Genomic DNA, 15,683 nt, shown 5'->3' with positions numbered 1-15,683 from the left:
GCCATTTGAATACTCGACTGGTAGCAGTTGTTATAAGCAAACTATGCAAGCGGTAGAAACTGATCCCATGACCCTCTGAAATCAATGACACAAGCACACAACATGTCCTCTAAAATCTGAATAGTACGCTCGAACTGCCCGTCCATCTAAGGGTGAAAAGTTATGCTCAACTCAACCTGAGTACCCAACTCTCGCTGCACAGACCTCCAAAACTACAAAGTAAACTGAGTGCCCCTATCTAAAATGATGGAAACTAGGACACCATGCAAACGAACAATCTTCCGGATATAGATCTCTACCAACCGCTCTGAAGAATAGGTAGTACACACAGGAATGAAGTAAGCGGACTTGGTCAGCCGATCCACAATCACCCAAATAGCATCGAACTTATTCAAAGTCCATGGGAGTCCAACTACAAAGTCCATAGTGATCCGCTCCCACTTCCACTCTGGAATATCCATCCACTGAAGCAAGCCACCTGGTCTTTGATGCTCATATTTCACCTGCTGACAATTGAGACACCAAGCTACAAACCCCACAATGTCTTTCTTTATTCTTCTCCACCAATAATGCTGCCTCAAATCTCGATACATCTTTGCGGCACCTGGATGAATGGAATATCGCGAGATGTGGGCCTCCTCTAGAATCAACTCCCGAAGCCCATCTACATTGGGCACGCAAATCCGGCCTTGCATCCTCAACACCCCATCATCACCAATGGTCACATCTCTGGCATCATCATGCTAAACTCTATCCTTCGGGACAAGTAAATGCGGATCATCATACTGGCGCTCTCTGATGCGATCGTATAAGGAAGACCGAGAAACACACAAGCCAATACCCGACTGGGCTCCGAAATATCTAACCTCACGAACCGATTAGCTAAGGCCTGAACATCAACCACAAGAGGTCTCTCCCCAACTGGAATATATTCTAAACTTCCCATACTCACGTCTTTCGGCTCAAAGCATCGGCCACCACATTGGCCTTCCCCGGATGGTACAATATAGTGAAATCATAATCCTTAAGCAACTCCAACCACCTACGCTGCCTCAAATTGAGATCCTTTTGTTTGAACAAGTGCTGGAGGCTACGATGATCAGTAAACACCTCACAATACATACCATACAAGTAATGCCTCCAAATATTCAATGCGTGAACTATGGCAGCCAACTCCAAATCATGAACGAGGTAGTTTTTCTCATAGGGCTTCAACCGAAGAGAAGCATAAGCAATAACTCTACCCTCCTGCATCAATACACAACCAATATCAACTCTCGAAGCATCACAATACACGGTATATAAATCTGAAGTTGATGGCAAAACTAGCACTGGAGCTATGGTCAAGGCTATCTTGAGCTTCTGAAAGCTCTCCTCACACTCGTCTGACCATACAAATGAAGCACCCTTCTGAGTCAACTTGGTCAAGGGCGATGCGATATATGAGAATCCCTAAACAAATCGACAATAATAGCCTGCCAAACTAAGAAAGCTGTGAATCTCTATGGCTGAGGACGGTCTAGGCCAACTCTGAACCGCCTCTATCTTCTTCGGATCAACCTGAATAGCCTCGCTGGATACCACATGCCCCAAGAAAGCTACTGAACTGAGCCAAAACTCATACTTGGAGAATTTTGCATAAAGCTTCTCCTCCCTCAATCTCTGCAACACAACTCTCAAATGCTCAGTGTGCTCCTCCTAACTAAGCGAATACACCAGAATATCATCAATGAAGACTATGACAAACGAGTCGAGATAAGACCGGAACACGCTGTTTATCAAATGCATGAACGCTACTGGGGCATTGGTCAGCCCAAAAGACATTACCAAGAACTCATAATGACCATATCGGGTCCTGAAAGCTGTCTTAAGAATATCCGAGTCCCTGATCTTCAACTAGTGATAACCTGAACGGAGATCAATCTTGGAGAATACTCTCGCTCCCTGAAGTTAGTCGAACAAATCATCAACGTGAGGCAAAATATACTTGTTCTTAACTGTTACTTTGTTCAATTGCCTATAATCAATGCACATCCTTATAGTGCCATCCTTCTTCTTTACAAATAGAACCGGTGCACCCCAAGGTGATACACTAGGCCGAATGAACCACTTATCAAGGAGTTCCTGAAGCTGCTCATTTAACTCCTTCAACTCCGCTGGTGACATACGATACGGTAGAATAGAAATAGGCTGAGTGCCCAGCACCAGGTCAATACCAAAATCAATATCCCTGTCTGGTGGCATGCCCGACAAGTATGCAGGAAACACAAACAACTAGAACAGAATCAATAATGGGAGTCTCAACACCGAGATCCCTCATAAAGGCTAGATACGAAAGACAACCCTTTCTAGCCATATGCTGGGCTTTCAAGAATGAGATCACTCTACTAGGAACATAATCAGTCACACCTCGCCACTCAATCCGTGGCATACCCAGTATAGCTAATGCGACTGTCTTAGCATGACAGTCCAGAATAGCACGACATGGAGATAGCCAATCCATGACCAAAATGACATTGAAATCCACCATACACAATAATAAAAGATCCACATGGGTCTCTATACCCCTAATAGTCACCACACACGACCGGTACACACGGTCTACAACAACAGTATCACCCACCGGGGTAGATACATGAAGAGGTGAAGCAAGAAACTCACGAGGCATACCTAAGTAACGAGCAAAGTATGATGACACATAAGAAAAGGTGGAACCGGGATCAAATAATACAGAGGCATCTCTGTGGCAAACTAAAACAATACATGTAATAACAACATCTGAAGTAATAACATTGGGTCTACCTGGAAGTGCATAGAAACGGGCCTGACCGCCACCTGATCGACCTCCCCCTCCAAGACGACCCCTAGCTGACTGACCTACACCCCTAACTGGCTGGGCGGGTGGTGGTGAAATAATTGGCACTGAAGCCGATGACTGACCCCTCTGTTGAGATGAACTCGTAAGATGACGAGGGAATGCCTCCACATGTGACCCATCTCTCTGCACTTATAACAACTCCCAGGTGCTCGAGAAGGGGACAGAAGGGAACCCCTAACACCGGAATGACTAGCAAATGCACTCGGCATAGAAGAGTCCTGAACTGATGGAGCACGGGACGAACTCTGAGCTGGAAGGGCACTAAGTGATGACTGGCCCTGATGAGAACTGAGAGAACCATGACCCGATGATGCCCCACGATAACCTGGGCGAGCTAGCTGAGCATGTCTGAATGGACGACCTCTGCTGTGCTGAAACTGACCTCTCGAAGGAGTACCACTATAACTACCAGATCCTTGAGGCCTCTTGGCTTCCCTCCCCTCTCTCTCCTGGTGACGAATAGACTCAATATCACGGGAAATATCCACAACCTTCTCGAAAGTAGCACTAGTCACCCTCTCCTTGATCATGAGAATACGAAGTTGATAAGTGAGGCTATCAACAAACCTCCTAATCCTCTCTCTATCTGTCGAAACCAACCAAATAGAATGACGAGCTAACTCGGAGAACCTCATCTCATACTGCGTCACAATCATCTCTCCCTAATGCAACCACTCAAACTCCCTACACAACTCCTCTCTATGAGACTGCAGCACATACTTCTCCAGAAAGAGAACGGAGAACTACTATCAGGTAAGGGGTGCTGCACCAACAAACCTACGCCTCTCAAAAGTCTCCCACCAAGTGAAGGCAGCTCCAGAAAACTGATAAGTAGTTAAAGCGACCCCGCTAGTCTCCAGAATACCCGTTGTACGAAGCATCCTCTAATACTTATTCAAGAAGCCCTGGGCATCCTTGCCCCCTGCACCATTGAAGTTCGGAGGATGATGTCTAACAAACCTCTCCAACCTACACTGGTAGTCCTTTGGCATGGTAGGAACTACATAGTCTTGAGCAGCTGCAACCGGCTGGGCAGGATGTGCCCCCGGTGTCTGAAGTCCCCGCATGAGCTGCTCAGGTGTGCGAGCGGCGGGAGTCTGATTGCCTCCCCCGGCCTGAGAAGTAGCTGCGACTGTAGTGACTGAAACCACCTGAGCTAGGCCAGTGTAAACTGATAGAATCTGAGCCAAGGCCTCCTGAAGACCCGGAATCACAATGGGCACAACTGGTACCTGAGCTGGTGCTGCTGGAGTGTCCACAACTGGGACCTGATCCTGAACTGGGGCTGCTGGTGGATCTGCATGTGCTGCCTTAGCTGCTTTACGGGCCATACCTCTACCCCTACCGCAACCACGACTGCATCCTCGGCCTCTAGTGGCCATAGCTGGTGGTACTGGTGGTCGTCCATCCTGACCGGTAGCGCATCTCCTCACCATCTGTGAGAGAATAGAATAACAAAAGTTTAGTACTGGATCAACAAATTCGCACGACAAGAATTCCAAGAATATAAAGTTTTACCTAAAGGTTCTGCAGCCTCTCAAGGATAAATACAGACATTTCTGTACCGATCCGCGAGACTCTACTAAACCTGCTCATGACTCGTGAGACCTGTGTAACCTAGGCTCTAATACATGTTGATACCCTATTTTTCCCTGTATATTTTTAATATGCAAAATACTTTCAAAATAGCATATATATATATATGCATATATAAGTATGTCCAAGGTTTTAATATTTTTCTCTTAATTTTTAGGGATTTTTAAATCAATTTATTGCTCTATCTTATCAAGAAAAACCCAATAATTATTCCCAAAATTATCATTTTGGTAATTCATTTATGGGATTCACATATTTATACTAAAATATAGCTAACATAAATTTTGCATATTTTTACAAATTTAATTGGAATTTTTAAAGCTAAATTGCATATAACTGCAATATTGGCCTCTTTTAAGATTTAATTGTATTTATATTTATAAAATTGACCCCAGTATTTTTATTTTCATAATTATATGTTATTAATCATTTAGTACCTTTAATTTACTCCCAAAAATTATTTTATTATTTTTTATAAATTAAACAAGGGAAAAAGTGGCTATTTAATTGTTAGCACATTTCATTTCACTTCTGACCGGATTTGGCACCCCAATTAAACCCAATTTCAAATCTCATTACCCGGCCCAATTTCTAAAATTACCCAATCCACGACCCTTTAAAATAACCCACTCGACCCCTCTTTTATCCCAGCCGTTGATTTAACAGATCAACGACTCACACTCTTCCTTTCCTTTTTGATTCCCCAATACCCCCCAAACCCTATTCATTTCTCACCGGTAGCTGCCCCTAGATTCCCCCTATCCCAAATTCTCTCTCAGAAATCCTAGCCTCCTCCCTCTATTCCACCCTAAAACCACCGGAATCTATGGCTTCCAAGGCAACTGAAGTCTTATACTGACCTCCTATAACTCCTACACACCGGGTTATTGAAGATTCAAGGCCTGACCATGGAGAAGCTTGGTCCATGCTACGTTTGATTCGAATTCTATGACTGTCTCCGGCCTTGCTCCGGCAAGCCATGGCTGTTCGAACCTGATCTCGACTTCTCCTGCTCAGATCAATGACTTTCCAAGCCTTTCTCACCATTTGGGTTCCTCTGAAACCCTAGCTTTTGAGGTTCTTCTAATTTCTTTAGATCCATTCTAGATCCGTGTTTTCCCTGAGCTTTTAAACGGTTTCTCGAGATTTCTTTCAAAAACTATGCTTTCAAACCTTTATCTTTCCGATTTAGGGTTTTGTCGAGATGCTTCTCTGATTTTCGTTAAGTTTCTTGTGTGTTTATTCTACTATTAGTTTCTTCTACTGTGTTTCTCTCCTACTGTGTTCTTACGAGTTCTTCTATTGTGTTTCCTATGTGTTTCTTCTACCATGTTCTTATGAGTTCTTCTACTGTGTTTCGCATGTTGTTCTTTTACTATGTTTCTCATGAGTTTCTTTTACTGGAAGATGCATGTTAAAGGTCTCAGTTCCTTTTTGAGATTTCTGAACTTATTTCATTAGTATTTCTGCCTGATTTACTTGTTTTCGTCTCTACACTCGATTAATGGTAAAACCCCTAGAATTTGGGGGTTCATCCGAGTTTTGAGACCATTGGCTATGTGATTTGCTTGTTCTTCATCTCTGAACTTGTTTGATTTCAAAAACCCTAACTTTCTTTGGACCTATTTCGAGTTTCTGAAGATTGTTTCATCTGTTGCTCAACTGAGTCTTGAAATCTTTTTTTAAACCTTGGTTTCTTTATATGATTCTGATTCCCTGCTAAACTTTTCTAAGGTCCTTCTATTGGACCCTTTGTATGTTATTTGATACTCTCTCTTCTCCATTGTTGAGTTACCCTGTGATTACCATGTTCCTATAGTCTATTACTTACTAATTGTGCAATTGCATGACACTTTTTCTTCGTCCTAAATTCAGCCTCGCATGCCTAATACTTGTGTAATCTTTATATGTGCTAAACTTCCCCTCTAAATGGCTTTCAATTTTTTGAATGATTTCAGACTTCCTTTTGTGTAAGTCTGATTGATTTTTTTCCTTGTTTGCTAATTGCCCTGTTACTTGGTTTGAGTCGAAAGCTTTCCTTAGCCTTTCTGACTTGGTTTATTCATGGACCAGTAGTTACAAATCTCCGATTCTTTGATCTACTGTGTACTAATTGATTCTTACTTTATTTATTTTAATCGTGTATTTCAAAACTCTGCCCTTAATTAAACTCCTATGTATTTACCCCTAATTGCCTACTTTTGCTCATTACCGTTTAAGTCTAAATTCCTTAATTAAAGGAAATCTTATACTGATTGTTTTAATTGATACCCAGTTCCATAATTATTTTTCTTACCTTATTTCTGCCTGTTTTTCACACTATAAATACATGACTCTTTCATTAACACAACAACCAACACTCGTAGTTTTCTAAACTCATACTCACACTTTAAAGTATCCTCTCTTGTTACTTGTGGCCTGTTTGCAAATCCTGCTGCCTGCTTCTCTCTCTATTTGTTTCTTTGAACTGGTATGTTCTAATTAAGATTCAGCACCAAAACAATGTGTTTGTTCAACATTTTTTCCTCCTGTCTGCCTACTGCTTGTGTTTAGTTCAATACTTATTTAGCATTCTCTTTCTTCCTGTTACGCTTCTATTATGTATTCTAAGTGTGTATGACAATGATGGTTGTTTGAGACATGACAACATTAAAATATTGATGTCTATGACTCAAACTTGATCCCCTAGGATCATAACCCCATGCTACCATTGTATGTTGTATATTCTGTTGGCATAACAACATTCCCTATTATTGCGTATGCCCAGAATCAATTAATGCCCGGAACAAGGGCTCTCTGCAATCAGTTCCCAACCCCTGAATCCCTTTTGTGTGGAGTTATTATTTTTGTAGCGCTCCTTTCCCTTTTCTCTTTACTCCTCTAGTTCTTCAAGTTCTATTTCTGCACTTGCACTCTCTCTTAGCCTTTAAGTTCTGCCCCCCCTCTTGTGAGCCTTGCCTTGGGATCCATTGAGCTCCCTATGAACTTGGACACTTGAGGGCTGGCCCTTCCACACTGCATTGACCCCCATTCTGATAATGCAATTTGGGTGTGAGCATTGCCCGGAGTCCAATTGAGGCTCTTAGAGAACTTTGACACACTCAAATGGGAGAAAGTCTTTGGATCATGGTCTTTTTGAGTTGGTCTATCTCAGAACTCATAGAGGAAGTCAAGAATTAGGCTTCCTCTGGTTGTATTTTTCCTTTATAGTTTCTGTTGTAATTTTATTTATTCCGGGCTATAATAATTTGTAATAAACTCTTGGGGATGGTTATGAAAAGGGTGGGTAACTATGTATGCAAAGGGTAGATACCATGTCTATAGGTATTTTGAATTCTGCATACTCAAATGCATATAGAAATCATGCCTATAGGTCATTTTGAATTCTGCGTATCCCAATCTCACGTAGATACCATGTCTATAGGTATTTTGAATTCTGCATACTCAAATGCATATAGAAATTATACCTATAGGATGTTCTGAATTTTGCATGTTCAAACTTCACTTAGAAATCATGTCTATAGGGTTATGCATATTTAACTTCATATAGAAATTATGCCTATAAGATTGTCCAATTCTATATATTCCATTACATCTAGATGCCATGCTCATAGGTTTAAAAACCAATTCTGCATCTAGATACCATGTCTATAAGGTCTGAAAAAATTAGTAATGTATAGAAAGCATGCCTATAGGGGTTTCTAATAAAAAATCTGATTCACCCAGTAATAATGGCTACTATCAGCCGCAGGACTTTTTAATCAATGCGTCAAATCCTGCCTCTCTTTTAACAATCTGATTCTATCACTTAGCAAGTTTAATGAGTATGCATTCAAAATGGTTTACTTCGAGTCTTATTGTTTAGCTGTTTTCTGAATCCAGTAGATACCATGCCTATAGGATCCTTGTCCAACACTTAGGCAAGCCTTAGACTGATAATTATAAGCTGAATCTATTTATATTAATAACTACAATAAGCCGGCAGGCCTGATTTAGACTTCTTATCTGAGTTATGTGATAAGCTAAAACTGTCTCAACAACTTCCTCTCCCTCGTCTTTAATACTTTTTTTTTAAAATCAAGCCTAAAACAGTATGTGTAAGTCATGCTAATTACGTGCTTCGTTGTTCAAGGAGGTATATTTGAGCCTTTGCTTGTTATGTGCTTTCCCCAACTTGCAATACGCGTTTTGTATGTCGCCTTAGAGTTTTTACCTTTGAAACTACAAATAAGACCAAATCCCTCCCTTTGAGGATTGGTAGTCCTAAATGCCTCCGGGACTGATAGGATTGGGACGGGTAATAGCATGCGATAAGTAAACGAGACCAACCCGTGCTTTAAATACCTTAACGGGGTGGGAAGGGTAGATATGGATATGATGACCACGCGATAATGTCACGTGTAGCCCCTCATTGAGGAGTGATTACCGGACATTGTGTGGGTGATCCATATTGTTAATAAACTTAGGATCCCCTTTCCCTTATTTCTTCATTTCTTTTATCATTCCAACTCCTTCTTTAACAAATTAGCTTTCTTTTCTAATTGCTCTTCTGAACTTTGTCTATTTTTTAAGCCTTTATATGTGAAATCCCCTCTTGTTTGAGCCTTATTTGTCTACATGTTAACAGCACCAAATTCACCATAATCGTCTGGCCGAGAACCACACTAGTGGATTCTGAGAGGTGCCTAACACCTTCCCCTTGGAAAAATTTCAAGCCCTTACCCAATCTCTGGTTGTTCAAATCAAATACTTTTGGTGTCCTAATGCACCCTAATCGGTAGGTGGCGACTCTTCAAATACAAAACCTAGTTCCTAAAAGGAAAGAGTTATCCCTCCAAATGTCATAAACCCGATTCCGCGAGGAAAATGGGGCACGACAATACGAACTTGTCATGACCCTTAACCCGGACCCGGTCATGATGGCACCTCTCGTGAAGACAAGGCCATCCGACACTTACCATTTCAATTTTAAGCAGTTAAATAATAAGATTCAAGTCTAAAACATGATAAAATAACCCAAGGTTTAAGCAGTCAACAGTACAAATATACAGAAGAACAACCCAACACAGCCCGATACCGGGGTGTCACTAGTCATGAGCATCTACAAGTTCTAATACAAGTCTGAGGAGTCTATAAACTATTACAAACTGTCTGATAAAGAGATAGAAATGATAAGGGGGAGAAACACGAGATTGCAGATGCTAAGCAACTACCTCGTGGACTTCAAAATCTGCCAGGAGCTCTCAACTCGCACTGGCAAGATCCGCAACGCCTGAATCTGCACAAGGGGTGCAGGGAGTAAAGTGAGTACTCCAACTTAGTGAGTAATAATCAAAAATAAAGTCTGAAAGCAGGAAATCACGTAAGGCACACTGCATGCTATAGTGAAGCAGTAAAACTATTAAAACAGTGAATCAATAAAGGTATGAATAATCATATAAGTCCAATTTAAACTTTAGGAAATACCTTCTCAACAATTAAACAGATAAATGGCAGACAAATAAGACAGATAAGCACATAAAGGTTCTTGCCCCTCGGGCACAATGTCAGCAATACCAGCTCCTCAAGCTATCTCTCACATCACAATGGGTACCCGCACTCACTGGGTGTGTGCAAACTCTTGGAGGGGCCCCTTACGACCCAAACACAATATCAAGTCATCTCGTGACATCATCACTAGGCTCTCGGCCTTATATCAACAAGTCATCTCATGGCGTATAAATCTCAGGCCCTCGGCCTCATAATCCTAATCAGTGATTCCTCACAACATAGGCCCTCGGCCTTACTCAGTCAGAATCTGATAGCCACTCGGACAACAGTAAAACATAATGCTCAGCCCAAAATATCATTTAAAACATCATTTAAGTGTTAAAACAGAGTAAACATGGCTTAGTTATGAAAACAGTAGAATATAACATGATTGAGTTCAAGTATAAAGTCAAAATAGTGAGGAAATATCAATAAAATCCCCTAAGGATTCAGATAGTTGGCACGAGGCCCGAATATGACATTCGGCCTAAAACATGATGATAGCAAATAGTTTTCAGTCAAATATGCAGTAAAATAGTCATTCAGGACAGACTAAGTCACAATCCCCAATAGTGCACGACCCCACGCTCGTCATCAAGCGTGTGCGTCACCTCAACATGGCACAACGATGTACAAATCTGGGGTTTCATACCCTCAGAACATCATTTACATCATTACTTACCTCAATCCGGTCAAATCTCTAGCCTGCGACACCTTTTCCCCTCGAATCGGCCTCCACTCACGTCGAATCTATCCAAAATCAGAATCACGGAGTCAAAATATGCTAAGAGAACGAAGTCCAAGCAAAAATAATAAATATACGACACAAATCCCGAAATTACCAAAACTCGACCCCCGGGCCCACATCTTAGAATTTGATAATTTTTACATCAATAGATTCCTTATCTCCCCACGAGTTCATACATATCAAAAGTTCTGAAATCCGACCTCAAATGGTCCTTCAAATCCTCAATCAAAGGTCTAAGTTTCCAAGCCCTAGTTTTCCTAAACTTTGATCCTTAAATTCCATAAATTACAAGCCTAATCCATGAAATAATATCATAGAAACGAGTTTTAGGTCTAAAATCCTTACCTCAATGAAGTTCCCTTGAAATCCCTCTTCCAAATCATCCAAAAAGCTCCAAAGCCGACTGAAAAATGGTGAAATAGCTCAAAAATCGCGAAGGACACAATTTATACCTTCTGGCCTAGGCATTTTAGCATCTGCGGTCAATCCACCGCATCTGCGGTAACGCTTTTGCGGTCTAAGAGCCGTTTCTACGGTTTCTCACTTAAACGCTCACTTCCGCTTTTGCAATGCACTAGTCGTATCTACGCCTTCGCAGGTGCGGTCCCACAACCGCATCTGCGGTTCCTGCCAACTTTACCAGTTTCCACTTCTGCGACCCCTCTTCCGCATATGCGACGTTGCACCTGCGGTCCCCAATCCGCAGGTGCGGAAATACCAGAAGTAGCAAAAAATCTGCAGCTCACCAAAAACTCCAACTCTCCATCTACCATCCGCATTCACCCCGAGGCCGCCCGAGACCTCAACCAAAAACACCAATATATCCAAAAACCTTATTCAAACTTGTACCAATCTTCAAAACACCTCAAACAACATCAAATCAACCAAAACACATCGGATTCAAGCCTAAGTTTCCAAAATCTTCCAAATTACGCTTTTGATCAAAAACTCAACCCAACCACGTCCGAATGACCTAAAATTTTGCACAGACATCCCAAATGACACAACGGAACTATTGCAACTCTTGGAATTACATTCTGACCCCTATATCAAAATCTCGCCTACCAATCGGGAATCGCCAAAATCTCAACTTCGCCAATTCAAGCCTAAATCTACTCCGAACCTCCAAAACTCATTCTGATCATGCTCCTAAGTCCCAAATCATCTCCCGAAGCTAACCGAACCATCGAAACTTACATTCGAGCCCTCTAACACATAAGTCAACATCCAGTTGACTTTTCCAACTTAAGCTTCCTCAAAAGAGACTAAGTGTCTCAAACCTTACCAAATCCTTTTCGAACATGAGCCAACCAACCTGATCACACATAGAACTGATAGACAAAGCAATAAGAAGCAGAAATGAGGGAAACATAGCGGTAACTCATGAGATGACTTGCCGGGTCATCACAGAAAAGCTATCTTAGGGACATCAGATGCCTTAATCCTCAACTGATGGTAGCCAGATCTCCAGTCAATCTTCGAAAATACCTTGGCACCCTGAAGCTGATCAAACAAATCATCAATCCTCGGCAATGGATCCTTGTTCTTGATTGTAACCTTGTTCAAGTGCACGTAATCTATACACATTCACATCGATCCATTATTCTTCTTAACAAACCACACCGGTGCACCCCAAGGCGAGACACTAGGTATAATGAACTATTTTTCAAGCAAGTTTTGCAACTGCTCCTTCAATTTTTCCAACTCAGACGGGGCCATACGATATGGCGGAATAGAAATGGGCTGGGTGCCCGAAGCCAAATCAATGCAGAAGTTAATATCCCTATCGGGTGGAATACCCGGCAGGTCTGAAGAAAATACCCCAGGAAACTCACGAACAACAGACACAGAATCAATAGAAGGAACCTCGGCACTAGAATCACGAACATATGCCAAATAGGCCAAACACCCCTTCTCAACCATACACCGAGCCTTCATATATGAGATAACACTATGGGTAGAATGACCAGGAGTCCCTCTCCATTCCATACGAGGTAAGCCCAGCAAGGCTAAGGTCGCAGTCTTGGCATGACAGTCCAAGATAGCATGGTAAGGTGATAACCAGTCCATCCCCAATATGACATCAAAAACAACCATGTCCAGAAGTAGCAAATCTACACGAGTCTCAAGACCCCCGATCATAACTATACACGAATGATGGACTCGATCTACCATAATAGAATTACCCACCGGTGTAGACACATACACAGGAGCACTCAAAGAATCACTAGGCATGACCAGATACGATGCAAAATAAGACGACACATAGGAGTATGTAGACCCTAGATCAAATAGAATTGAAGCATCTCTACTACAAACCAGAACAATACCTGTGATAACTGCATCGAAAGCCTCAGCCTCAGGCCTGGATGGAAGAACATAACATCGAGGCTGGGCCCCACCATCCTAAACTACATCTTTGGGACGGCCTGCTGCTGGCTGGCCTCCACCTCTAATACCTCTACCTCCACCTCTAGCACAAAATCGGCCTAGCCTCTGCCCCTCATGGGAGCTGCTGCTGGGGGCACGGGCTGCTGATCGGTGGATGAGGAAGCACGTATTCTGGGGAACCAAACCGCACGACAGGAGAGAATAAATGTGAAGTATTTTTCCTAACTCTCTAGCCTTTGGGGGATAAATACATATGTCTCCATACCGATCCCTCAGACTCTACTAAGTTCGTTTGTGAATTCTGAGACCCATGTAACCTAGAGCTCTGATACCAACTTGTCACGACCCGGATTTTCCACCCTCAAGAGTCGTGATGGTGCCTACTAATGAAAGCTAGGCAAGCTAACCGTTGTGCAAATTACTTCTTTTTCCATTTTAATTCTTTAACAATTATGAAACAACAACTTATAAACAGCGAAATTTAAACAAGCGGGAGAAACGACAAATATTTAAATAAATATCCAATGCAACCTCTTAAGCAAAATCTACCCAGAACTGGTATCACGCTTCACAAACAGTCTAGAATTACTACAAACAAGGTCTGAAAGATAGCTAATACATTATTTCTGAAATAAGTATATGAAACAGGATGAAGGGATAGAGGGAGATGCCAGGGCCTACGGACGCATACAGGACTACCTTGGAATCTCCAACTGGACTGAAGGTAGCCACCCAAGCTAAGGTTCGAACGATGCTGCTCCGGGATCTGCACACAGTGCAAAGTGTAGTATCAGCACAACCGACTCCATGTGCTGGTAAGTGCCTGGCCTAACCCCAGCGAAGTAGTGACAAGGCTAGGACTAGACTACCAAATAAACTTGTGCATTTATATCATATACATCAGAAAATAAAACAGAAATATGCAATTAAGGATGGGAGGGGGCATGCTGCGGGAAAATATCATTTACCAACAGTAACTCTGGGAGAAAAAAAACATAAAAACAGTCTAAAATTTGCAGCAGAAAGAATAAGAAAACTGTAACCAATCAATAACCACTTTTATCATTTATTGTTGCGGCGCGCAACCCGATCCAAATCATAAATATACTGTTGCGGCGTGCAACCTAATCCATATCATTTATCACTGTTGCAGCGTGCAACCCGATCCAATTATAATATTGTTGTGGCATGAAATCCGATCCAGATATAATATTATTGCGGCATACAATCCGATCCAAATATAATATTGTTGTGGCGTGCGACCCGATCCAAATATACAATTCAACACCAATCACAAAAAGAGTCCTGGCAAGGGAACAATAAGGGTGTTGATATCCAATTTTTCTCTATATATTTTTCATATATACAAAATACTTTCAAAATAACATATGTACACATATATAAGCATACCCAAGTGTTTTAGTATTTTTTCCATTTTTTAAAACCAATTTATTGTCCATTTTAGCAGCACAAAATCAATAATTACTCCCAAAATCATCAATTTTGGTGAATACTTTATTTTATTACCATATTTATACCAAAATATAGTTAAGTTAATTTTTATATATTTTTACAAATTTATTTGGTATTTTTAAAGCTAAATTGCATATAATTGCAATTCTAGCCTACTTTAAGATTTAATAGCATTTTATAATCATAAAATTGGTTCTAGTATTTTAAAATTAATATTTATATATTATTTACTGATTTGGGGCTTTTAATTTGTTTTCAAATCATTTTTTACTATTTTTGTAAAATAAAAGGGAAAAACTGGCTATGTAAATTTTAGCCTCATTTCGTTTCAATTGTAGCCCAATTACATTTCAATTTTAGCCTCCAATTGACCCAATCTTTACCCCAGTTGGACCGGTCCAATTTCAATTTTAACCCGACCCCTGACCTAACCAATTAACCCGCCCGGTCCTTCTTTCAATCCAGGCCGTTGATCATTTTGATCAACGGCCATGATCGTCCCTTGCCTTTTTAATTCCCCAACCCTAACCTAATCCCCTCATTTTAATCAGTTGGACGCCTTTGAATAATCTCCCTCTCTCAAACTCTCTTCAAGGTTCCTGGAACCCTAGCCTCTCTCATCCTATCCGACCACAACCTCACCGGAATCCATGGCTTCTCAGGCCATGGATGGCCTGCACTCACCTCCCTCCACTCTCAAACGTTTGGGGTTCAAAGTTTTAAGGTCTGACCTCAATGGTGTCCGTTCAGATCCTCTCATATCCATGATTTTGAGACCTTTCCGGCCTTGCTCCAGCACATCCAAAGCATTTCGAGCCTGGTTCTAACCTCTCCGACTCAAGATCGGGCTTTTCCAAGCCTTTCTCATTCTAGGGTTTCTCTGAAACCCCAGCTATTCGAGGTTCTCTCTGATTATTCTTTAAAAAATATATGCTATATCTGTGCTCAACTTGAGTTCTTAAACGTTTTCCCTAATTTTCTTTCAAAAATTACTTCTCTTCGATTTAGGGTTTCTAAAAAGGTTTCAAAATGTCTTTCTGATTCTTCCTTTTCTTTTCTTTATGTGTA

The sequence above is a fragment of the Nicotiana sylvestris genome, chromosome 7, assembly GCF_000393655.2.
Source record: "Nicotiana sylvestris chromosome 7, ASM39365v2, whole genome shotgun sequence".
NCBI classification, from domain to species: Eukaryota; Viridiplantae; Streptophyta; class Magnoliopsida; order Solanales; family Solanaceae; genus Nicotiana; species Nicotiana sylvestris.
Note: the sequence above shows the minus strand (reverse complement) of the source record.